General features: G+C 46.0%; 1 protein-coding gene across 10 annotated transcripts in view; it reads left to right on the top strand.

Moving 5' to 3' along the window:
- ARNTL (aryl hydrocarbon receptor nuclear translocator like) overlaps nucleotides 1-25475 on the top strand; it is a 105029-nt gene that overhangs the window by 31952 nt on the left and 47602 nt on the right. For all 10 annotated transcript variants that reach the window (XM_014456589.2, XM_014456592.2, XM_014456591.2 and 7 more), the window contains exon 2: nucleotides 48-120. The gene's annotated coding sequence lies outside the window, so the exon portion shown is untranslated. The remainder of the gene's footprint in view (nucleotides 1-47; nucleotides 121-25475) is intronic.

Here is a 25475-nt window from a genome sequence, read left to right as displayed (position 1 = left end):
TATTCTATTTTAAAGCTAAACACTTATTTCATTGGCTTATTTTGTAGGTGGTGCTGGCCAGAGTGCACACTTTTGGACCCAAGCTTAACTTTTCAAATGTGGAATCCCAGGCCTTCATTGGTAAGTTTGATGCCTTCTTACGAAATTATGCTATCAAGGATCAGTAGTTGTCATTGGTGCTCTGTGGAAGTTACCAAGCCTGAACCCTAAAGAAGCTTGTAGTCAAGGAGGAACAGATCCACAGAAATGGAGTGTCAGTGTAGGCTTCTGTGGGAGCTGCAGAGAGGGGGCCAGAGAAGGCCATCCAGGGAGACAGGGGATAGATGCAGATGGCCTCATGGAGAGGTAGAACTTTGGCTTTGTTTGAAGGAAGAAGTCCAGGGAGGAGAGAAATAAACTTTTTGGGCTTGAGACGGTGGGCGTAAGACACAGTGAAAGTGGTCTCAGCTGTAGAGAACTTCATCCAAAGGAGTCATGGGCAAGAACTTTGACAGGATCTGCTGGTGTTTGATTATTCTAGACTAGGGTCATCAAACTTTCCTATAAAGGATGAAATGGTAAATATTTTAGGCTTCATAGGCCATGTGGTCTCTGTCATAGCTACTCAACTCTGCCATTGTAGCATGAAAGCAGCCATAGATAATACATAAATGGTGGGTGTGGCTGTGTTCCAATAACGCAGGGGTGGGGAACTTTTTTCTTCCAATAGCCATTTGGATATTTATAATATCATTCTGGGCCACTTGAAATTGTTAACTTAATAATTAGTCTGCTAGCCCTGGCCAGTTTTGCTTAGTGGATAGAGCGTTGGCCCTTAGACTGAAGAGTCCCAGGTTCCATTCCGGTCAAGGGCACAATCCCTGGCCATGGTCAGGGAGCGTGTGGGAAGCAACCAGTCAATGTGTCTCTCTCACATTGATGTTTCTCTCTTTCTGCCTCTCCCCCTCCCTTCCTTCTCTCCCAAAGTCATTCAAAAAATAGCTTTGGGTGAGGATTAACAACAACAAAATTAACCTGCTGTATTTGGTCAAACAATTAACTCACCCCAATGCTTTGGTAGGGCCAGACCAAATGGTTTTGCAGGTCTTATATGGCCCACAGGCTAGATGTTCCCCACCCTGCAATAAAAGTTTATTTACAGACTAGGTAGTGGGTTAGATTTGGTCTGTGGGCTGTAGTTTGCCCACTCCTTTTCTAATCCCTAAATGCCAGTCTAACGCATTTGGTCTTTTTCCTGTAGGCAGTGGGGAACTATTGACATTATTTTGGGCAAAGAAGTGAAATGGCAGAGTGACATGTTAGGAACATTCATCTGATACCTGGACAAGAGGCATGAGCCCTATTCAAAGGCAGCCAAAGTGATCCAGGCATGAGGTCATGTGGGTAAGAGTGGTTAGAATGAGAGCACAGGACCAATCGAAGAGAGATTGCAAAGGAAGAACCATAGGATTCTCAGGCTTCTTAACGACAGGAGCCAAAGATAAAAATTTAAACTTGGGAGACATCAGGTGTGAAGAAGCGTGGTTGATGTGTCTGGTTTTAGACACATTGAATTCAAGATGACAGTGTTTCATAGACAATTGGAAAAGCAGGGCTGAAGCCTGGACTTAGAGGGTAGGCCTGGAGATGTAGAACAGGAGCCATCGGTTTAAATAAGTTCTCCCATGATGAACAGAGGCCTGAGCCTTGGGGAGTGCACCCAACTCTGGGATGGAAAGAAGAAGGTAGAAAAGAACCAGAGCCCGGAAGGTGGGAGTCCCAGGAAGGGAAAAGGACCAGGGAGAAAGGACCTGAAAGAAGGGCACCAAATCTGTGACAAGGTGGTTACAGATGGCCTTGAGATATGTGATGCTGTGAGGGGGGCCAAGGACAGGAAGAAGTGGAAGGAAGCCAAGTTGCCCAGGGTTGCACAGAAATAAGGAATAAAGAATCAGAGACATTAGTAAAGTGGACCACTCATAGAGTTTGGGTGGTAAAAAAAAGGCGACACATAAGATTTCAGTATTTGCATGTCTAAGTAACCTGTTCTTTAGCTTTGAGGCAGGTAAAGCATGCTGGGACCAGTTCTCACTTCCTTCTCTGGAGCCAAGCTGTGTTTGGGAGTTTGTGTGTACATTGGGCTTGCATTGTGTTCTTAGGCTCCCTTTGAGGCGTGGTGTGCATAGCTCTGCCACAACTTGCACTGCAGAATCCAGTCCTGTTTGGACTCTTGCCATGAGACAAGATATGATCTGTTGGGGAAATACTTAGATTTGCCTAAGTTTGGAGGACCAATAAATTGGAATAAAACTTCTTACTGCAGAGTCTGCTCAAATATGGTAATTTGAAGTAATTCTTCAAGTCATTCAACTAGATAGCAATTTACGCTCTGATTATTTTGAGTGCACCTTCTTTGGTTTGAATTCTAAGTCATTTGTGGTTTGGTTTATGTGAATATAGCAATTAAAAGAGAGTAATAAAAGCAACAGGCATAACTGGGTTAGAGTCACCATTTATGGAACACTCACTGTGTACCAGGTACAGTGCTGAGTACTCTCTAGCTGTCACTTTATTTTATCTTTGCAACAGCCTGTGACGTGGGAAGTACTATTTTCATTTCAGCAATAAGGAAATCCAGTCATAGGTTGAATAACCTGCCCAAGGTTATAAGGGATTTGAACCCAGTTCTATCTGACCCCTGGTTTATGCTGCTCCCTGTTTTCTCCCATCTAAGTCAGAATTTCTCCTCCTACTTACATAGAATTACTAGAGACAGATTGAGCTCTTCCGGTTAAATATTCAGAGACTCTAGTGGGTGTTTCCACTTCCTAGGCACCTACTAAAAGGGTGGAAGGAGTGTGGGATCTCTAGAAGAGATGAAGCCCAAACTTCACACTTAACTTTAACTGTTTCACCAGATACTGTTTTCCTTTAGCTGGAGAAGGCGGCAGCCCTGGGCTTGGAAAGGAAGCATGTCAGTAGGATTTCGGTCCTAGCTCTGTGGCAATTATAATCTACTTTCTGTTTCGATACTTGGTATTTCTCTCTGCTCACCTCCAATTTCAAGCTCCAAGGGCAGGGCCCTATTTTGTCTTGTTTGCATCTGTGCCCCCAGCATCTACATGGTATCAGACATGTAGTATGTGCTCACTAAATATTTGTTGCTTCTAATGAGCCAGACAACTTGGGACAAGGTGCTCTCGGTGCTGTGGTTATAGAAATGACACCAGACAAGTGCTCTGTCCTCGTTAGGCAGATGTCCTAGTGGGTCAGTCAGACAGTCTAGAGGTCTGAGATACACAGTAGTGCAAGGGCAGGCAGCATGGTAATGCTCTGAAGTGAAATAAAGTGAGAGGGGGGTGGAGGGTAATGGGCTAACAGTTTAGTTAGGGTCATCAGGAAGTCCTCACCAAGACATGACGTGAGATAATGAGGCTGTTGGGGGAAAATGTCATAATAATGCTACTGAGGTTTAATTCTTTTGCTTGGCTGTGGTGGTTAGCACCCAGCTAACTGTTCCCTCAGCAGGGCTCCCTCCAAACCTCATGTGTCTGGCCGTGCTGAGCGCTCCCTTCCCCTCCTGGGTCTGCTCACTCCTTATCTGGCCTGCCCTCTCCTTGTCCTCCAGACCTCAGCCTCTGCAGTCTGCTTTGCCAGTTTTCTTTGTCCTTAGCTTAATAAAGTTTTGCTTGGTCCCTTTCATGCCACCCTAAGTGTTCTCCCCAGGTGAGCTCATCTACTGCTTCCTCTAACTGGGAGTCATCCACATCTACATATTCAGCCCCAAACCCCCTCCCAGCCCTCACTCCTAGCTGTGGCCCCGCAGGTATCTCAAACTCATCCCTCCCCTGGTACCAAATGTGTCTCTCTCTGTGTGTCTGTTGCCTGCCTTGGGTGGGACTACACTCCCTCAGTTCTGTCTACTGTAGGAGTCATTCTTGGCTTTGTCCTTTCCCTCAACTGTCATCATCCACCAGTTGCCACATCCTGTGGAGACCATCTCTCTAATTTGTCACCTCACACCTTCTCCCTCTTTACTCCTTCATTTTGGGACCCATTGTAGGGAATTTTTTTAAACAGGCTTTTCATTTGTCTTCCTGTGTCCATCTTTGTCCTCCCTCATGCCACTCTCACACTCCTATCAGCAAGATATTTCTAATTCACAAATCTGACCATGGCTTTCTACTGCTTATAACTCTTCAAGGGCTTCTCATTGCTTCTAGAAGAAAACCCAAGTCCCGTCAGCGGGCCTACAGTTCTTTCATAATCTGGCCCTGGGCCACCTTCCTCATTTCACTTTTTCTCTAACCCATATTTCTAACCTCAGTCCAACCTTCCAACAGCCTATGCCTCCTGGTGCCTTTGCCGTTGCTGGGCCCTCTCTTAGGAGTGACCCACCCCTACTCCCCATTTTGGTAACTCAGTCAAGTTTCCATTCTCCGGACACCGTCCTTCCCCACCCTGCACTTCTCGGTGACCTGGAGATGACCTTCCTCCTGGTTCCAAAACACCCTGCATTTTTCTCTCCCTGAGCATTTATCAGCATAACTGTTGATTTACTTACTATCTGTTATGTTCAGTAAACTGAGCTCCTTCAGGGTGGGGACCACACACACACACATACACACACACACACACACACACACACACACACACACACGCACACACACAACCTCTGGTTCTCGGTGCCAGCACAGTAAATGTTTGTAAAGGAGTGAAATGTCTGTTTGTGCAGCCAAACAGCAGATTAATAACATGAACAGATGTGTATGAAATTGGAGGCTCATTGGCCATTGGGTTTGGTGGGGTCCCTTCTTCTCAGTTTTGAGTGCAGCATAGGTTGTTCTGGACTGGGTTTGTGGCTGTTCGTTGTGTCTCCCAGCATCCCGAGGCCTAGGGAATTGAACCTCTCTGTATTCTTTATGCTGACAAAAACAAAAACAAAACAACCACAACTCCTGCTATTGATGGGATAGTAATAGCAATTCAAAATGAAAAATAATCCATCAAGAAATGCTTAGGAATGAGGTCTGCCCAGCTTCAGCCTGGATGAATCCCAAATTTTCTAAATTAGCGAAAATAATTCTTGCTAGCAGCTGACAGCTTTGCTCCCACAGCTCAGCTGAGAATGCTTTTCTGTCTGGGGGCGTGAGGATAGCGAGTGGTCCTCTGTGGAAGTGCCCACGGCCTCTTTATCTTCACTCAGTCCTCAGTGATACTGAGGCACAGGCTCTGGCCCCAGGGATGCCAGTCCATGACTGGGTTCCCCATGGGTGCTGGCACAATGCACCAACGAGACAGGCAATACATTCTCATGTTTCCATTTGGGGCCTTCAGCTTGATGCTTGTTGCATCTTCTTCACTTCCTAGTTCTGCCACAGACCTGGGAAACTGCTGAGAATGCAGCTTTTATTGGGGTTTCACCGTAATCTGGGAGAACTTTCTAGAAGAAGCAGCCGTCTTAAAGCAGAGGTGTTCTGCTGACCAGGGGGCTCCAGCAGGCATTGGGACGGCTGTCCTTGCCCGGAAATACTTATACATCTTTCCCTTTGAGGGACTTTCCATAAGCTGGTCCCCTCCACATGGAATGCATGTTCCTTCCAATATGCCAAGTTCATGACTATTTGCCCTTCAGTTACCAGCCGATTTGCCTCTTACTGGGAAACCTTTCCCACCTCCCTGATAAGGCTTTATCCTCACCATTACCATTATCTTTTTATACTGCCTAGTGATTGCTCACCCTGTGGCCAGCACTGTCAGAGTTCTTGGTGGGTAACGACTTAGTATTAGGGCCTCAGCAGGTATTGGCTGAGGTAAGTGTTATCATTATTATCCCAGAGATGGCATTCAAGGGAATTGAGGTCCAGATCAATTGAGGAAATGTGAGCAGGACTTTGGCCCCAGTGCCTGAGTGGGTAGGTGTTCTTACCCATTCTTCCATACCCCATGGTCCCTCTGCCACACATTCCAGTAGCCCATTATCCACTATTCCCATTTTACATTGATTTGTGTCGTTCTAGATTAGTGAATCCTTGTTCCCCACTGGGCAGCCCCTGTCTGTCCCATGATAGCAGAAGCCTGACCAAAGAGTTGACTGACAGCCTGCCTGACTGCCCAGACAACCACTTACATCATGGGAGTCTGGGCTATGAACATAAAAGGGGTTTCCCAGGGCCCCCCACATTTTAGCCTGCACCCTCACCTCTGGTTTCCAAATCAGAGCCAGCTGTGCTAAGAAAGCATCTGTGCCTGAACAGGTCTGTTCCTCTGCACACTCACCTTCCTTCTCTCCACCTTGCCAACCCTGAGTCGTCCCTTTGTAAGGAAGTGACCCCTTTCTCCTCCCAGCACAGAGCTAGCCTTCCCTTTGCTCCTCTGGACTGGGACACACTCAGGGGGATGGCTCTGACCACCATGTGTCATCATGACCTCGTCTTTCCTAGTGTGCTCACTGTGATATGGCAGACAGGCTGTACAGTCAGGCTGAGAGGTCTACAGAAGGGGTGAGGGTGGACATAGAGTGGCTGATCTATGATGCAGTTTGTGTGCACGTGGGCCTGTGCTGGTGAGTGAGTGAGTGAGTGTGTGTGTGTTTCTTGCTTATTGTTTTACTTGCATAATTCATCCCTGTATGCATTAGAGACCAGTTCTCCCTCTCTTGGGGGTCTAATGTGGCACCTTGAATAATAGATAGTTTATAGCTGATGGCTAAATAAACCTTTTCTCCTCTCCCAAGCCGAAGGTGCCTCCTCTTTCCCTGCCCCCCACCTTGGTACCTTGGCAACCTTCACGGGGTTGTTGTGACTGCCAGGACCCTCTTCCGAGATCCCATTCAGGCAGCAGTGATGTGAAAGCCCTGTCTAGACTCCAGCAGGCTGGGCAGGGGACTGGCTACTTTGCTTTGTTGCCAAGAAGCCTGGTCCTCCAAGCGGACCTTGCCGGTCCTCCAGAGCCCTTGCAGCAGTTCTCAACCTGTGGATTGTGACCCCTGAAAATACATCCTGCATATCAGATATTTACATTACGATTCATAACAGTAGCAAAATTACAGTTATGCAGTAGCAACGAAAATAATTTTATGGTTGGGGGTCACCACAACATGAGGAACTGTATTAAAGGGTCGCGGCATTAGGAAGGTTGAGAACCACTGCCTAGAGCCAGGCTGGCTGGCTGAGCTCCGAGTGACACTGGTTTTGAGCAGGCAAAAAAAAAAAAAAAAATGGCTTCTGACCAAGTGGGGAAAGGGGCATGGGGGAGGAGCAGAGGAGGACCTTAGCCGCCCTGCGCCTTCAGTGCATTTACTGGCTGCAAACTGAGATGGGCTTGGAGGGCAGCTGCCTCCTCGAGGAGCATGCCTTTAAATAAGGGCACTCATCACACCGGTCTCAGTGGGACCTGCTTCAGAATGTCAACTCTGTGCCTGCTAGGGATGTGACTTGAGACACACCACACAAGCTCTCTAAGCCTCAGTTTCCTCACCTGTCAACGGGGGTGGTGATAATAGTAATCACCTTTATGAGGTTCTTGTGAGGGTGAAACGAAAACGTGCTTAGCATTGTACCAGACATGGAGAAAACACCAAATATCTGTTACCGTTACTGTTGTTTTTATTTTATTTATTTATTTTTTACATATATTTTTTTTTATTTCAGAGAGGAAGGGAGAGGGAGAGATAAAATATCTATGATGAGAGAGAATCATTGATTGGCTGCCTCCTGCACGCCCCCTACTGGGGATAGAGCCTGCAACCCAGGCATGTGTCCTTGACCAGAATCGAACCCGGGACCCTTGAGACCGCAGGCTGACGCTCTGACCACTGAGCCAAACCAACTAGGGCTCCATTACTGTTGTTTTTAAAAAGTTGTATTGTGAATGATAATCGTAAGAAGACTTTGGATGAGATACAGTCTGAATGCAGTTATAGGCTGTGAGGAGTGAGGGTGTAAGAAAAGCACTTTGTGAGTTGCAAATTATGTGCAGTATTTATTATTATTAGCACAAAAAGCTGTTATCATTTTGGCTTTGGAGAAAATGAGCACAGTTTTATGATGTTGAGACTAAGTTTGTTGTTTTGCTTTTTGTTTTGGAGGGAGATTTTTGGAATCTTGCCCAGAGGCTGTGTGATGCACCTTGGTGATCTGGGTACCAAATGCCTGAATAGCACCTGGCACAGAGAAGTGTTTCTATGGGCGCTGTTAGTATTTTAAATGTTTAACGGTAAACATTTAATACATAGTAGTATAGTAAGTTCTTATAGGTTCATTAACAGTAAATTGTAGGACTTCTCTCTGAACCTGAGAAATTCTCGCTCTCAGAACTTTGTGCCTAGTATAGCTGAATAAATGTAAATGAATTATTCAGAATTTGATATTTGATATAGACAACTACCATTGCTGTCTAAATGTTAGAAATATCTTTTTAAGATCAACTGTTCTTGTGTTTATCTCCAGTCTATACTGTGTTTTTGCCTCACCCATCTTTCTAAAATTAAAACTGAACAAAAATGATCTATTATTGAAATGTAGATACTTTTAAGCAGAGGTTGAAAACTCTACTCATTGTCTGCATCTGGCCTGGAGATATATTTTGCCCATCCTCACAATGTTTTAAAACTTCTAAATTAGTGACTAACTTTTAGAAGTTGGTAGGTATTGTCTAGACATCTGGATTGCCAGGTCTTCATGGAAAATCGAAGGTGCGGTGGCACTGGGTCCATCCTCCCTCACAGCCCTGCCGAGGAGCGGCCCCTCCTCAGGGACTTGCTTCTCTAGTTTGCCCTGCCCCACCCAGCTGCTGCCCTTTTACCTGGCCTGAAGGTAATCGAGTGTGTTACAGGTAGCCAGCACCTCTCAGACACTGTGCGTTCATTTAGAACATATTCACTAGCAACTTTGATCACAGAGAGGAAGGTTATTTCACTCACTAAGTTGTCCTTTTTATGATAACCCAAGGGGCCATTGTGGTGTTTTATGTAGGCCCTTTTGGGTTTAGTAGAGTCAGTCATCTTCTCTCCTCCCTGTGGGAATTTCTCATTAACAATTTTTAAGAAGTCCTCAGCAAGGCTTACAAGTCAACATAAAATGTTGGGTAATGCAGGATATAAATTTTGATTACCTCTATTTAAGGGAGGTTGAAAACAAGTGCATGCTTTAATTCAGTAATTTATGATGTTGTAAATTTGAACAGTTAAAGACACTTAGCCCTTTTTATTAGCCATCTGGTTGAAATGGTCTTAATTTGGCAGAATCCTTATTGAAATAGGTGAGGAGTCTGAGATTCTCCCCCATGGATACCATCCCCTTCGTGGCTGTTTTTTTAGGCAGGTCCCTCCCTCCTCTCTTTCCAGCCAGTGAGGACCCGGCACTGGTGGCCACCAGCAGAGATGGGGAGGAGGTGCTGCATCCCACAGTAGTTACTTTACGGGAGTCCTTGCCAACACTGACAGTTAAAAAACTATTATCCGCCGAAACCGGTTTGGCTCAGTGGATAGAGCGTCGGCCCATGGACTGAAAGGTCCCAGGTTCGATTCCGGTCAAGGGCATGTACCTGGGTTGCGGGCACATCTCCAGTAGGAGATGTGCAGGAGGCAGCTGATCGATGTTTCTCTCTCATCGATGTTCTAACTCTCTATCTCTCTCCCTTCCTCTCTGTAAAAAATCAATAAAATATATTTAAAAAAAAAAAAAAAAAAAAACTATTATCCTCTGAGCTTGTACATTTTTTTGCTTTTGTCATCATGAAAGAGTACACACTTGTAACAGATTCAGACAACACTGGTGTGCATTAACTTAAAGGAAGAAAGTCTTCTGTGACCTCTTCCCAGTCTCCCCAAAGATAGGCACCTTTGAGACTTTGTTGAGTACAGTCCTGGACATTTTCATTTGCTTATGCCCCACCCCCCACCTCTCAATCCCTGTCTCCTTTGCCCTCACCCCCAACATACTGGTTTTTACTTGTGTTCTGTAAAAAACAGAACCTATGCATACTGTTCTGCAACTTTCCTTCTTATAGCCAACTTCCAATTCCTGTATTATCTCTTCAACTCAAAATGTGCAGATAAACGTGCCTCATTATTTTTAACAGCTGTACTCCATGGTATGGATGCATTTTACGTTTATTTACTCATTCTTGTATTGGTAGACACCCAGGTTGTTTCTGATCTTTTGCCATTGCCACCATGGCTGCTGTGGACATTGTAGCACAAACCTGTGAATTTTTGCATGAGATTTTCTGTGCTATAGATACCTAAAAGTGGGACTTTGGGCTTGAATAGTTTGCCATTTAAATTTTAAATCAGTATTGCCTAATTGCCCTCCAAAAAGGCTGTACCAATTCACACTCCTCCCAAGAGTGTCCCATTATTACTCCAATAATTTAGGTTTTGCTTAAACATGTATTTAAAAAAGTAAACTTTAAAAATTCACAAATATGCCATCAAAATGATACATTTATCTTAGAAGAGCATTCAAAATACATTAAGCTAGAGATGTAATTAGATGGTTTTCATACCTTGATTTTGGTGGTGAATATCATCTGGTAAGGTGACAAAAATCTTCCCCAACTACTGTAACCAATGTAATTATTAAATACGTATCTAGAAATTGTCCTTGTGCCAGGAAGCCTTTGGAAGAATAACAGCCAAATCAGTTTCCTTTCCACAGCTCTCCCAGGGCTGCCTCGTCCTTCCCACCAAGGCTGGGTCAGCATCTAAATGGCTGCACCAGGGAGTGCCAAGAGATCTGGGGAGAGGGAGGTGGCAGGTGATGTAGTGAGGTACCAAGGGTTCCCTACATCACCTCCTAGCACCTAGATACCACGTTCTTCCTATGTGTATGTTCTCATAGCATCCCTATGGCCTCCCTATAAAGCAGGTACTCCCCTCTCCTCTCTGTTTATATCTGGGGACACTTGAGCTCAAAGGTCTGGCTCACTGAGTGTCGCACAGCTGGTAAGTGACAGTGCCTTGGACACAGTCTTCTGATTCCACAGGTAGTGGAGTCAGACCACTGTAAGGCTTTTTGCCTGCGGCACACCATGGATGTTTCCTTCACTGAGTCGAGGGTGGAGAACGGAAAGGGAAGTGACATTCCCAGACTTCCTGTGGCGACTTTCGTCCACAGCTTTCTCCTCAGAGTACTGGCATTTACAGTCATGTTTTAGAACATTTCCTTAGCATTTGGGAAGGGTCTGTGAATTCTTTTTTTTTAAATATTTTATTGATTTTTTTACAGAGAGGAAGGGAGAGGGATAGAGAGTTAGAAACATCAATGAGAGAGAAACATCAATCAGCTGCCTCCTGCACACCCCCTACTGGGGATGTGCCCGCAACCAAGGTACATGCCCTTGACCGGAATCGAACCTGGGACCCTTGAGTCCGCAGGCTGACCCTCTATCCACTGAACCAAACCGGTTAGGGCAGGTCTGTGAATTCTTGATGAGGAACCTTAACGGATCACATGTGGTTGAGAACTGCTGGTCTGGAATATCTTTTTCTCTTTGGAAAGGACAGGTCTCTGGAAATGATTAGCTTACCACCTGCTAACTGCATATGAAACTTTGAGTCCTGCCTTCTCCAAAGCCTCCTCTCTGCCTCTCTGAGCTGATGTCTGGCTTTTGCTAACAGGTTGTCCTGTGTTGGCCAAAGCTTCTTAACATGGACCTCATTTCTGAATCTGACAGTAGATTTGATGCCCAGACCACATATCGTCCTAGGATGTCCTCAGCTTCATTAGACACAGGCAGGGTGGTCTGGTCAAGTGAAAACAGGGATCAAGAGTTGGATAGACCCAGGTTCAAATCCTGGCCTCCTCACTTATACTAGCATCACAAACTTTTGGCTGTTGACCTCATTCACCTCTCTGAGACTCAGGGTCCCCCTTCTGTAAAAATAGGGATAATTCCCTCCTAGGGGTATTTCGAGGAATACATGATTTAAGATTCAAAGGTGCCTCTGAGATGTTCAGCACAGAACAGACACTTGATAAATGTAAGTCCTCTCTCTTTTTCCTGCTATAGAGAGAAACTTCTCCTCTGGAGATGCCCCAAACTGGTAGCTGATGGCTGGGGATCCTGCAGCCAGGGGAAAGCCACTATATGAGCCCTGAGATGAATCATACAATGTATATTCATTCTCAGGAGCTCAATGTTGGTAGGGGAGCCTAATGAGCAGAGGTGGTATAATATAGGCAATAATAAGAATCAGTTAGTAGAGGGATGATTATTTAACCTCTAGGTGCGGTGGGATGGAAGAAGTCATCAAGCAAGTAGGGTATTGAAGGTTGAATAGGAGCTTGACAGAGAAGATAGGCCCGTATATAATTAATAGGCCACTTTATCCTTTAGTGATAAAGTTGCATTATTTTTTATGTATATACTTTAACTTCTCCTGACTCTTACCAATACAGTGGTGTATTCAAATTCATCCTCTCTTTTCTCACATTCTGCCTCTCCTTCTCTCTCCCCTACCTTAAGATGCTCAGCCACTAAAAATTTCTTAAAGAATTTCTTTATGCTGTAGTAAATTTTTAGAGTATGATGCTACTTCATTCTGCTGAGTTTTTCACAAGAGCTTTGGTGTAGCTAATTTGTTCCATTCCCTTTTTCTATGAGTAAGTTCCTTTTCTTTCTTGGCAATGAATAAACCACCAGCCACTTGGTGTTTACTGAGTCACTCCTATATACCAGGGCCATGTGTCATCCCATTTAGTTACCAGAACAACTTTGTAAAACAGGGAATGTTAATTTTTTTTATAGATGAAGAAACTGAGGCTTAAAGAGGTTACTATACTGAATATTACACAAGTGGGGAGCCACAGTTCAACTCTAGGGTTCTTATCCCTTTCCTCTGCTCAGGGTCTTGCAGACAATAGGTGGGAAGCAAACATTTGTCTGAAGGAATGAGAGAGCTGCCACATACTGGTCAGTTCACTTCCTGCTGCTGGCTCTGTAACCCACTTGATGAGGTGAGCACATTTCTCAGATCAGTAGAGCTCCAGAATCACACAGCCAGTAATAAGTGATGAAAAACGCAATTTCCCATCCTCTCACTTTTATTTCTAAGGTACTTGTAAGCAGATAAGTTAGACCATTAAAATGTTATCTTTTGTTTTGTCTCTGCCCTGTGAGGACTATAGGAGGGAGCGCAGACCCAGTGCTCCTGGGGCTCAGAGACAGTTTCCGGCTTGGGTTCTGCTGACTCCTCCGCAGTCGCAGTGGGAAAATCACACCCCTCTGCAGAATTACATTTCCTTGGTGCAGTTTGGGGTCCAGGTGGTCCCTAAAGATCCTTCTCGCCATGTGACCTCATATCATAGAGTGAGGCTGTGGAGTGTGCTGGAAGGAACACAGGCACTGGTATCGAGAAGTCCTGAGTGTGAATCCTGGCTCCTGTCTTCTCAGCTTTGTGACTCTGGGCAAATCACCTAACCTCTCTGATACTCACTGTCCACATCTGTAAAGAGGGCAGATAGGACCACCCTCTAGGGTCGCTGTCAGAATTCCAGGTGTCCTTCCCTCTGTCTCCAACTCCCAAGTGCTGTGGCTTTGGACTTGCTGGGTGTTTCCACAGTAAAACCCAAAACACCTTTATCAGGTACAGTTACACCTCCCAACATCCTGAGATGCTCAACTCTTAGATTTCTTGAAGCTATTTTGTGTTAAGAAACTCCTCAAAGGAAGACCTGGTTCTACCCCATTGAGCTTTATTTGTGCTTCAGTGACAGCACCTCATTTTCCCCTTGCACACGGCAGCTGCAGTGTGAGTCAGTTTACATGGATATAATTTCTTTTGCACTTCTTTGCAGAGAGAACTCCATTTATTTAGCAAATGTTCACCATGGCCTTATGTTAGGTGGTACACAGAGAGGAATAGACTTACACTCACTGCCCTCAAGGAGCTCTCAGGGAGCAAAGGTACAAATAGATTGTGGTGAGACTTGGGCTTGTGACATCATCAGGGCATGCAACAGGGTGCCGTGGGGAAAGAGAACTAAGTGGCTCTCTTCTGTGGAGTCGGGAGGGTCTCATAGACAAGAGGTGACTTTTGAGCAAGTCTTAAGAGAGGAGTAGGAGAGATAGACCAAATGATTGTCAATCCAATGACAAATATCATTTAGTCATTTGTAATCTACCCTCTGCTTTCTCTGTCACTTAGGACAAAGCATGGTATACTGTAGACCCCCAACAAATATATTTGAAAGAGAAAAGAAAAACCAAACCCTTTTCGATTAGAAACCCAAGGAGAAGACTTTGTCTTTTCATAATTAAGATACCATTTCACTTAAGGATTCAAGATCCATTGAGAAAATGTACCATATCTTAAAACAAGAAAAAAAAATTTCTTCTTATAATAAAACAAGAGAGAGAGAGAGGAGTAGGAGTCTACGTGGCAAAAGTCCAGGCAGACATTCCAGGCAGTAGGAGCCACAGGGCGGAGTGAGAGCCCTGGAGGAGGTGACACCTGGGTACGTGCCTGGAACTGGGGCCAAGAGATGAGGACCTGAGTGCCACATCCCTGTGGTCATCCTTAAACTGACAAGTCCAGACCTTTCTCCTGAGCCCGCAGCTTACATACCATTGCCCACTCAACATCCACACTTTGATGTTTAAAGGGCGCCTCAGACCCCCCATATTATGTGGCACCACCACTTACCTGGTTACCCAGGCCCAAACTATAAGCATCATTCTTGATCCTGCTCATTCCTTCAGTCCTCACATTATATCTTCATGATTCTTGATAGTTGTTTCATGGGAGTATGTCTTAAAAGCCACCACACCTCCCTACCCTCATCCAGATGACCCCATCTGTTTCTACTCTGGCCTCGCTGCTTCAGTCTTCACTCAGTCAGGCAGAGTGACCTTTTAAAAAGTAGATAAGATCACATTACTTCCCTGCTCAGAACTCTTCAGTCATTTCCTAGAATCCTTGGAATAGAATCTGAACTCTTCGCCATGGCCTGCCAGCCCCTCCTACTTCTCTGGTCTCATCTCTTAGCATTCTCCACTTTGCTCACTCCATTCCAGCCACTGTGTTTCTTGCCTCAGGGCCTTTGCACTTGCTGTTCTCTGTCTGGGCCACTTTTCCCCAATGTCTTCGCCTGGCTCACTTTTCCTCCATTTTGGTCTCTGTTCAAGTGGTCTTTCACCTATCTAAACAAGCACTGTCTTACCCCATCCCTTACCCCATCACTCTGCCTTCATACCCTGTTTTATTTTTCTTCATTAGCACTCACCTTTACCTGACTTAATATTATATGTTTGTCTTACTCCACTAGAATGTAAATCTGTGAGGATGGGATCTTGTCTTACCTGCCTTATTTACCACTCTTTCTCCAGGGCCTAAACCAGAGCCTCCTGGCACACAGTAGGGGATCATCATACACTAGATGGGTGAATGCAAAAATGAATGAGTTTATGCAATTTAAGACTTCAGTGTTTATCCCGTGGGCAGTGCGAATCTAGTAGACATCTTTCAGGAGGTGAGTGACGTGGTCAGCACTTTTATTTTAGAAAGCCAGCTGGTGGCCATGCGGGGGCTGAACTAGAGGGGGAAGCAGCAAAACTAGTTAGAGGCAGTCAAAATGGTCCAGGGAATTGCTCCTGAGCCCTGTGTAGAGCTGTGGAGATGGAGAAGAGGGGACCCATGACAGAATGTGAAACATTTTGAGTATCTTTGGTTCCTATTGGGAGAACTTGGTGGAGTGGTTCCTTTCTAAGAAAAGCAGGAGGGGACTAGCTTCTCTGGGGAGAGGCTGGCAACACTCCATGATGAGTTTCTCCCCAGGCAGACGTCGGCCCCAGGAAGCACGTCCTGAGCAGTGCTGCTGGCCTCTGAGGAGTGACTGCTGCTCCATAGAAGCCCCCTCTTCGATCTTCACTAAGGGTGTAGTCAAGGTGGTGGTGTCAGTGAGCCTGACTCCTTCCTGCAGACGGTCCCTTGATCTTACCCACTGCAGGTCACACTGAGTCATTGTGCTGGGTGCATTTCTCCGTAATAACTTCAAAGGACACTTGCTCTAACAAAAGCTCCTCTTTTTTTTTTGTTTAAGAATACCTAGGTTTTGCCCCTGTTTCAGGCTGGTTTACTGACAACTTGAGTTCAACATGTCCCTTACCCCTAACATGCACAGGACCTGTCATGCTCTGTCGGGTATCAGGGAGTCAGACAATGGGCACCATTCCCGGCCCAGGCCCAGGCGTGCAGTCTGGTACCGCCTCTTGAGAACTTTCTTCTTGAGCTTGAGTTATTTCTTCTTCCAAAAGTTCCCAGTCCTCTCCAAAGACTTTTTAATGGAAAGTCTTTCATCTTCGAGTAAACACGTTCTTGCCCATCTTGTTGAGGTGTCCCCCTCTCTGTCCCTCTCCAGGAGTATACCACCCCAGACCTTGGTTCAGTGTGCCCAGTCCTGTTTGCTGCACCCTGTGAAAGGAAATGCCGTACCATCTGTATAGCCAGATGCCACCGCCCACATCTCCCTCTCTCTTCCAAAGGTCCAGATGTCGTCCAAACGACATTAATAGCTACACTATCGAGCTTCCCGTGTGCCAGGTGCCATGTTAAGCACTTTACATGAATTCTGTCTAACCCTCACCACCCTGCAGGGGTGAGTTTCATTATCCTTTTTGCAGATGAGGAAGCTGAGGCCCCACACTATAGTGGAGCTCAATAGTTAAGAACAGGGGCTTGGAGTCAAACAGAGCTGGGTTTGAATCCCAACTAGCTGTGGACCTTGGCTATGCCACTTAATCCTTTTAACCTTCTTTTCTCAGATCTAGAAAATGGAGATAATATAGAGAGGGTTCATAGGGTTGCTGTGAAAATTAAATGAAATAACATGTTGTTTTATAAATACATAAGTACTTATCTGCTTTATGCTACACTAGGTCATCATAGATGCTGTCATCTTCATCATCGTCTTCCCCCATCCAAGGCCAATGGCTAGTATGTAGGTGGAGCCAGAGTTTGAACATAACCCTGCCTCACTCCAGAGCCCATGTCTTTTCTTCTTCCCACATTGCTGCTCCCAAGTGCATCTTGCCTGTTGACTTTCTGGTCCCGCAGTTTGCTCTCTTGCTCTTTCTGGTTGTGCCATTTGTTCCTATCTGGGCAGCGGGGTCAAGCTAAGGCTCAGCAGTCCCTTGGTCCCTTCCCGCCAGTGCCCTCTTCTCAGTCACTGACCAAGCTCTCCCCTATGGCGGGGCTGTTCAGGCAAGAGCTCGGACACTTTTCCCTGATTGTTGATGTCACCTTGTCTGCTGTGAAAGCCAGCGGGGCTTCCTATATAGTTGTTTTTGTCAGTAGGATTGTCCAAAGAAAACAGGAGCAGCAGCAGAATGAGCTGGTGGGCGTCCCTGTCTTTTGGGGTCTCATCACTTTGTAAATCTGAAGAAATGTATGAAGCCTCTCTCCAAAAATATACAACTCGCAAGCCCAACATTTTTCATGAGAGATTTCCCCCAAAGGCCACCTACGGATTGCAGTTGAGAAATTCAGATCCAGAGAGATAGCTTATGTGCTCTTTTGTCATCCCACTGCTCCTCGTTCATAACCAGGAAGGGTTTTCTGTTTCTATAGGATATTTTATTCAAAGGTTGTTAGGCCATCCTGGTAGCATTTGGAAATACCTGTTTTACTGATACTATTTGCTGTTTTTGTTTCTTTCCCATATTTGAGATGTTATTCAGACACTAGAACTGGCCTGGCCATTTTGCTGAGATGAACCTGCTGATTTGCACATACATTCCAGCATAGCTTGCATCTAGCAGACAGACAGGAGAGGTGGTTGTGGTTTTTTTGCCCCAAATATCAGACTAATAAAAATGTCATTGTGATACCTAGATCATAAAGGTGCTTATGCTGAGCTTCAGAAGGGCTTAGCATTTTAAATTGAGATAAATGTAAATTTCTACTTTCCAATTTAAAAATTTTTGAAATTTTAATACTAAGAAATATGCTTTCTTTCCTTTTTTAAAAAAAAAATCAGTTTTTAAAGTATGGGTGAAAGCAAATTCCTGGGAGAAGACAAATTTCAAGTACCTTCACTCCCCAGTCTTCTAACTTGCTTGTAGGCCTCTCCCGGGAATCTTTCCAGCAAACCATGGAATAAGCCTGCTGTTTCCAACAGCGACAGGAATGTGGGTGTCACTGCTGATGTGTTCTCCCCTCCCAGCCTGGCCTTTGGGGTTCCACCGAAATACAGGAATGAACCCTTTATAAAGGAGCTCCGGAGTCCTTCCCTCTGCTCCAGCTGTAGTCCCTGCCTCTGAAGGTGAATGTGACACTGGGATTTGGGGCACAGGAACTAAATCCCTCATGTATGAGATCATTTGATATAAAGCTCTTTCTGAAGTGTAGGTTTTCCTCTAAAGTTTTTCTTTTTTGCTTTTCCTAAATTATAAAAGCAACAGATGCTCACTTCAAAGTCAGGATTAGAACTCTTCACGCCTGGCTTGAAATTCTTGCTCTATCAACTCATTAGATGTGTGGGGCTGGGAAAAACACGCACCCTCTCTGGGCTTTGATATTCTCGTTACACAGGAGAAAGAAGGATTTCACCTCATAACACTGCTGTGAGGATTGAGGGGGTTTGGGACATAGAATGCTCCTCCTGAGGTTTGACATGGATTTGTGTACTCAGTGAATATTTATTGAGCACCTACTAAGAGCCAGTCACTGGTCTAGTTGCTCTGGAAACACTGGAGAACAAGATAGAAGAGGGTCTCTGCTCTCATGATGCTCATATGCTAATCAGAGGAGACACAAAGAAACAAGGTTGTTTTAGAAATTAACAAATCAGAATCCACGGGTGGGGTGTGAGTCATAGGAATGGCCACTTTAGATTGGACACCAGAGGAGCCTCTCTGAGGAGGCTCCATACTTTGTGGCCCCTGGGTTCCAAGTTTTCCAGGACACTCCTTCTTTGAACAATTCTGCCCTATAAGTATAGGTGCCAGCGTTGAGATTGGAAAATCTAACCACAGAGAATATATCAGTTCTCTTTTGGGTGATACTTGTTTACGAATTGGCTCCCCATTCAGACTTTGAGCTCCTAGGGCTGGGAATCATGTTGGGGCCTTTAGAGGAAGGCCTCTTGGGTTCACACCCTCCCCGAGCACTCCCCCAGTTGAGCTGACACTGAATGAAGGCTTGTGGGTTGGAAGGAGGCTCATTCGTCTCTAGCCAGGGCCCATTTTGTTCCGGGTCCTGCTTTGAGCATCCTGGTATCTAAGGAGCTGGAAACGATTTCTCTCTCAGTGCGACTCTGGCACACTGCAGTCTCCTGCTTCTCTTTGTGCAGTTTTTTAAGGGCTCACTGAAAGCTGGGCTGCCCAACCTGTATTGGCATCTGAGCCACAAAGCAGTCAGCTAGACACCAATGCCAACTGCACTGCCCCTTGTGGGGGATAGTATGGATTTTTAAACGACCATTTTAGCCTGCTGCTAAATTGGACCAAACCAATTAGTGAGGGAAGCCATTGAGCAGAAGGGCAGCTGCCTCTGACTCACTTGTCATGCCATCGCTGACCTACTTTTGTTTGACCTTGATTTGCTCAGGGCAATTAAAAACACCATTGTGAATGCACCTCTGCCATCTGGTTTAAGCTCAATGTGTGACAGCCCAGGATCCTCACACACACATGACCCAGGCATATGGATGGATAGATGGATGGACAGTTAGTTTTCACTTACCTCTGAATTATAATTTGATCACGAGGAAAGGGCTTAATTTCAAGAACATGGAACAATAATTTGAGACTAGATACAATGCCAAAGCAGCAGGCCAGCAGGCCTCAGTTCCTTGCTACAGGGCAGCTTAATCAGGAAATGGCCTAGATGGCTGCCTTTCAAGTAGGTCCTTGCAGTAGCTTGGCAACTGGCACAGGGTCATAATTGGAAGAATTTGGCTCTGAGTGTCTGTGGGTGTTTACAGTGCATTATAGGGCAGGGCTTCTTTTATTTATAGAATATTGTGAGCAACAAGCAGCAGAAGGCTGAAAAGCCACTAAATCTCAATTTATTTTTAACAAATTCCATTTTCCCCCTCATCCCAGAAGGAGAACTGAGTTATTAAAAAACAGTAAAAAATACATCATCGCAGAGCATGCCATATCTAATTATGGGGTTGCCAGCCTCAGCCTGCAGCCACACATTTCAGGGGCTCTGTAAATCAACCATCCATTCACTCTGTGAACTTATATGACTCCTATTCTTCATTTATATGTAGAGTGAAATTATTGGCAAGTGAGTGATCAGAAAAAGTTCTACACTGTCTAAATTAGGAGATGGAAGATATAAATATAGAATAGTGTACTTATGTTCCTAAAGGGAGATAAAATCATTCTTCATTGTCCATTATACTTAACTATACAAGCACACATTCCATAGCGCTAAATATCCACTCCAGGCTTGTTCACTGATGACAATGGCGGCTCCGTGCCACTCAAAGGAGCTATATTGTGATATCTCACTGAGCCCAGCCCTGAGTGATTATTATCCATGTAGTCATGAAAAGACATGAATCCAGCGCTTTTGGCCTGTGTTCTCATAGTGCGTTAGAACTGGATGAGACTTCAGAGGCCCTCTCGTTCCAGTAAGTCTTACTATCCGTGGGGAAGCTGAGCTCAGAGAAGACAGCGACTTGCCCAGGGCCCCACAGCGAGTTATGGCAGAGCTGGGCTGGGGCCGCAGTCTCTGGCTTTTCTCTGATGGTGCCCTGCTGTGCTGAGCTCAGAGCCAGTCAGTTGAACAGGTCTGGTTACTGTCCTTCAGGGTTCACAGTCTCAGGCATCAAGACAGTGGAATGATGACCATTTGTATACGTGGACGGAGTTATATGTGTACAACAAACGGTTAGTTGAGTAGGGGAAATGGTGAGGTTGCGGAATTTTGGCATCTGAGTATTAGGATGCCAAGGCAAAGGTAAACTCAGTTGCTCTCTGACCCACTTGGGAAAGCATGCTGTGCAGCTTCTGATGGAGAAAGGTGCAGCCCATTTGCTGGGTGCGAGGGGAGGGAAAGCACGGTGTCAGTGAAGGTAAATACGGCAGTTTGGGAGGAGCCCCGAAAGTGGATCATTGAGGACATGTCTCAGGAATACCAAAGGGTCCGGGGCACCGGCCAGGGACAGGTGAGTTCAGTGGAATGCTCTGCCCTGTGCTGGACAGCATGCGGGTGGCACTAGGGCTGCCGTTTCTAGTCCTCTGGCTCCAGGTAGAAGAGTAATCACTGTCTGACCCTCATTATCCTTCCTCATGCAGCCCTCTGGCAGCGGGGATCAATGCACTAGAACTTACACGGGAACTGGGACCTGTCTCTTTCTTGTCTGATGTCCTGGGTATTAGTTCTCTTTCTGAGGTTGGGAGGGGGCAGAGGGAACGAGAACAACCTTTATGAGGAAGGATGGATTGTGAAAGCTACTGGAAAACTCAACTCTGGGCAATGCTGGAGGCCAGTGGTTTAGGAGGATGTGAGGGGGTGACCTGGGTCTAAATTAAGGCTGTCACAGTCAGCATAGAGAGGAGCCAGTGGGAGAGGGGAGATTACAGGGGAGGAAGAAGTGGTGGGAATTAGCTACAGGCAGACAGCCAACTGGAGGGTAAAGGACGGTGACGTGCTGGGACATGGACCTGCTGTAGATGAGGTTGGTGGCGGGGAGGGAGGAATCGGGTCCCCCAGACCCAGCAGCTCAGGAGCCCGAGTGACTGAAGCCAGAGCCTTTAAGTTATTGAGCACATTCCCTCTGAGAAGAGATGGTCTGTCTTCCTGCCCAGTGAGTTCCTAGCCACCTGGACAGTGGTTAAATATGTTGCCAGGTCTTTCCAGGTGGCAAAGAATGAAATCAGTACATAGAATGTCCTCAGTGTCATCTGCATACATTTTTTTTCTTATACCTCCAGCCACTTACCTGCTCTTGACTTCTCAGGGTTGAAAATATATACATTAGCCCTGGCCGGTTTGGCTCAGTGGATAGAGCGTCGGCCTTCGGACTCAAGGGTCCCAGGTTTGATTCCGGTCAAGGGCATGTACCTTGGTTGTGGGCACATCCCCAGTGGGGAGTGTGCAGGAGGCAGCTGATCAATGTTTCTCTCTCATCGATGTTTCTAACTCTCTATCCCTCTCCCTTCCTCTCTGTAAAAAAATCAATAAAATATATTTTTAAAAAGAAAATATATACATTAGCAGTTTCCCAATACTTCGAAAATGGCTGATGAGCTTTTTCCTTTGATAATTTTATATTTTTCTTGTATTTGTATTATAGTTTTGATACAGTCTAGTAATATTTTTGTTAATAAAATAGTTTCTAGTTTTTAAAAACATTTTTTATTTTTAGTCAATAAAGGTAATAATATTTCATGATGGAGGATGTCTCCTGGGTGTCCCACCTCTGCATCAACTTTCAAGGAGCCGACTTCCCCCTTTGCTCCTGTTTCCTGCCCCTGGTCATTTCCGAGGCCGTGGTCTTTCACTGTATGCGGCTGGGCCCGAGAGACCCAGTACTCAGGTCCAGGTCAGTGGGTTGTGTCAGTAAAAGGTTTGGTGGTAAGAAGACTGAAACCTTTTCCTGAGAGGAGGTTGGGAAGTTGCCTGTGAACTGAAATGACCCCCAGTCTTCCTGTCTCAGCCCCGGCCGGTGGAGTTGGCCCACCCGACCACTTCATATTGTGTGTCCCGTGAGTAATTGATGCTGTCTTCAAATTCTCCAAAGTACAAAAATGTTGGTAGTTTGTTGCCACGGCCCTGCCATGTCACACTTTCTCTGAATTACTTTGCCAGGCACCCAGCAGGTGTTTAAGAACCACATTTGGTTCCCTGGCCCACTGCTGGTCACAGACACTGTCTCTGCCACTACCATTCAGTGCAAGTCCTGAAGGTTGTGTATGTTAAGACTGGTCCAAAGTCCATCCTCCTTCCTTCAAGCTAATCAGCCACACCCTGGCTATCACACTTATTTGCCCGTTATCAGAGTGATAGAATGGTCCAGGGGGAAGGAGCATCAGGGGTCATGTCCTCTGGTCACCCTCTTGTCGGGAAAATCCCATCTGTACTGCTCATGACAGACAGGTCCCTCACCCTGCAGGCCCCCATGCACTAGGCATCCTGTTTCTCCTTAGGGGCATGTCTGCCTGCTGGAAAATCCTTCTTTATTCTAGTTCAAATCTGCCTCTTGGCACTGTTTCCTCATTGACCTAGTTCTGCCCTTTGTAGCAACACAGAACAAAAGTCTGTAGGCGTGGCGTGACTCATTCTACTTTCCAAGGTTGGAAGTCTGCTCATGGACCCCCTTCCCTTCCCTTCCCCACCCCCTTTATCTCCCTCCACAGGGTATATGTTCTCCAGTACCTTCAGCTATTCTTTATGTGGCATACAGTCAATATTAATATTAGTGATGGGCGACATTAATTGAGTGCTTACCACGTGCCAGGCACTGTTCTAAACACTTTATAGGAATTGTCTTATCTACTGTATGAGGTGGATAATGTCAATATCCTTATTTACCAAAGAGGAAACTGAGTAGTAGAGGACACACAAGTAAGTGGCAGAGCATAGATGGATCCAGGCAGGCTGGCTCCAGCGCCTGTGCTCTTGGCTGTGGGGCTGTATCTCACAGCCTTAGCTCTACAAGTAAGCCCATGGTGCATTCGACTGGGCTGGCCCAACTGACTTATTTTGCAAGAAATCATTTGACAGGAGCCTGAGTTGAACCATTTTCCTATGATCCTCCACAGAATTTGTTTTGACAGAACAAATTGTGGGGCAGAGGCCTTTGCACTGTCACCAACAGATGGGTTCATCCTAGCCCTGCCAGGCCCTGCAGGGAGGGTTTAGATCAAGGTGACAGATACAGGTTATCAGTATTTATTTTCCTGATGTACATACATCAGGAAGTGTTTTTAAAGGTACAGAAGAGGAAGGTGGTTGGGGCCGGTCTGACCTGGGCTTGAGTGTTAGCCCTGCCCCTCGCCAGCTGTGTAACTAAGTACCAGTCACTCATGGTCTCAATTTCCTCTTCTGTAAGGTGGAAATAGCACTATCTTTTCATAGGGATATTTTGAGGGTTAAATGAGCAGAGGCGGGTGTGCCATGAAGCTGCAGTAACCATTGTGGACTGTTCCCCACACCTAATACCTCAAGGTTTGATGACCAAGCCCTCGTTCACTGTCCGGCCCTTTCTGCTTTGGTGGCACAGGCCCAGCCCTTCTGCTGCCTGCCATACTGTGGAGCGTGGAGGGGACTGTGGAGGCCTGGGCCTTCCGGGGCAGGAACAGTCCCTGCAGTCACATTGGTTGTCCTGTCCTGACCCCTGGCAGCTCAAGCCAGCTCTCCCAGGAGTCTAGGGAAAGATGAGCCATGACTTCATCCAGAGCTGGCTTCCTGTGCTCAGGCCTCTGCGCTTCTTGGTCAGAGCACTGACCACAGGTTGGCTGAGCCAAGAGGGTCAAGAAGCTGGGGTTGAACCATCTTTCTCTTTGTCGGTTGCTTTTCAGATAGCATGCATCCCAGTTACTGTTTCCTAGAGTGAGGGACCTGATTCCAGACCTGTGAGCCCAGAGACCTGGAGGGAGAGCTGCTAGAAGCAATAGAAAAAGGACTGGATAGAATCCGGTTCTATCATTACCAAAAGTGGGACCCTGAGCAGTAACCTTATTTCCCCAAAATGTAGTGTCTCTATCTGAAAATTGGGGATGGTAATAGAACTAATACCTAAGGTTGATAGGAGCATTAGATAAGATCCTGTATGGGCATAACAAAAGGCACCTAGCACACTGTCTAGCAATTCATAAACATAAATATTAGAACACCATTTTTCTCCACTATCCATGCTTTCTGCTTTTCTAGTCCTGACTGCTGTTGATTTTCTATATGGCTTTGTGTAAATATCTTAACCTCTCTTTGTACTTTCTCTTTTTGTAGTAAAGAAAGTTGAACCACACTAGGGGTTCTAAATGAGTACATAGCACCCCCTCTAGGAAATCTGGGGAATGTGTGGGGTGATTGGCTGTCACAGTGGGGACAGGGCTTTCACTGGGGTGAGGGGGACACTGGGGATGCTAGACGTAACATGTGGCGGGGAAAAGGATTGTCCTACATGACTTCTTCAAGTTCACTGGGCATTTATGTAGATGTAATCCTATATAATAAAAGGCTAATATGCAAATAGACCAAATAACGGAACAACCGAACAACCAGTCACTATGACGTGCGCTGACCACCAGGGGGCACATGCGGAACATGGCGGGCATTGGCAGCCGGCAGCAGAGCCCGGAACATGGCAGGCATTGGCTGCGGTGGGATGGTGGAGCAGGTGAGCTGGGGTGCCAGACCAAGGTGGGGCGCCGGTTGCGTCATTGGGGCGAGCCTCTGGTGGTTACTGAAAATTATTTGCTCCTGCACACAGCAGTCCCACCTGGTGCTTGTACCTGCTGCCAGTGTTGGCTTCACTCATACCCACTGCCTGTGCCTGAACCACCGCTCTCACCCACTGCCAGTGCCTGGTGCT

Source organism: Myotis lucifugus, unplaced genomic scaffold (assembly GCF_000147115.1).
Source record: "Myotis lucifugus unplaced genomic scaffold, Myoluc2.0 scaffold_61, whole genome shotgun sequence".
Lineage (NCBI taxonomy): Eukaryota > Metazoa > Chordata > Mammalia > Chiroptera > Vespertilionidae > Myotis > Myotis lucifugus.
Note: the sequence above shows the minus strand (reverse complement) of the source record. Positions and strands in the feature narration are given on the sequence as shown.